Source organism: Triticum aestivum, chromosome 7B (assembly GCF_018294505.1).
Source record: "Triticum aestivum cultivar Chinese Spring chromosome 7B, IWGSC CS RefSeq v2.1, whole genome shotgun sequence".
Lineage (NCBI taxonomy): Eukaryota > Viridiplantae > Streptophyta > Magnoliopsida > Poales > Poaceae > Triticum > Triticum aestivum.
Genome location: NC_057813.1, coordinates 70,240,367 through 70,240,645, shown reverse-complemented (window position 1 = coordinate 70,240,645; position 279 = coordinate 70,240,367).

Here is a 279-nt window from a genome sequence, read left to right as displayed (position 1 = left end):
ACCCCAAAACGGTGAGTAATAATCCTAGAAACGGGCCAGAATCGGCCAAAACTACGAGTATTGCTGACCGACACATAAACGCACCCCAGGGTTCGTTAATCGTGGATATCACTCCGGGACCCCAAAACAGTGAGTAATAGTCCATAAACGGGCCAGAATCGGCCAAAACTTCAAGTGTTGATGACTGACACGTAAGCGCACCTTGGGGTTCAACAACTATGGAAATCACTTCGGGACCCCGGAACGGTGAATAATAGTCCAAGAAATGGGCCAGAATCG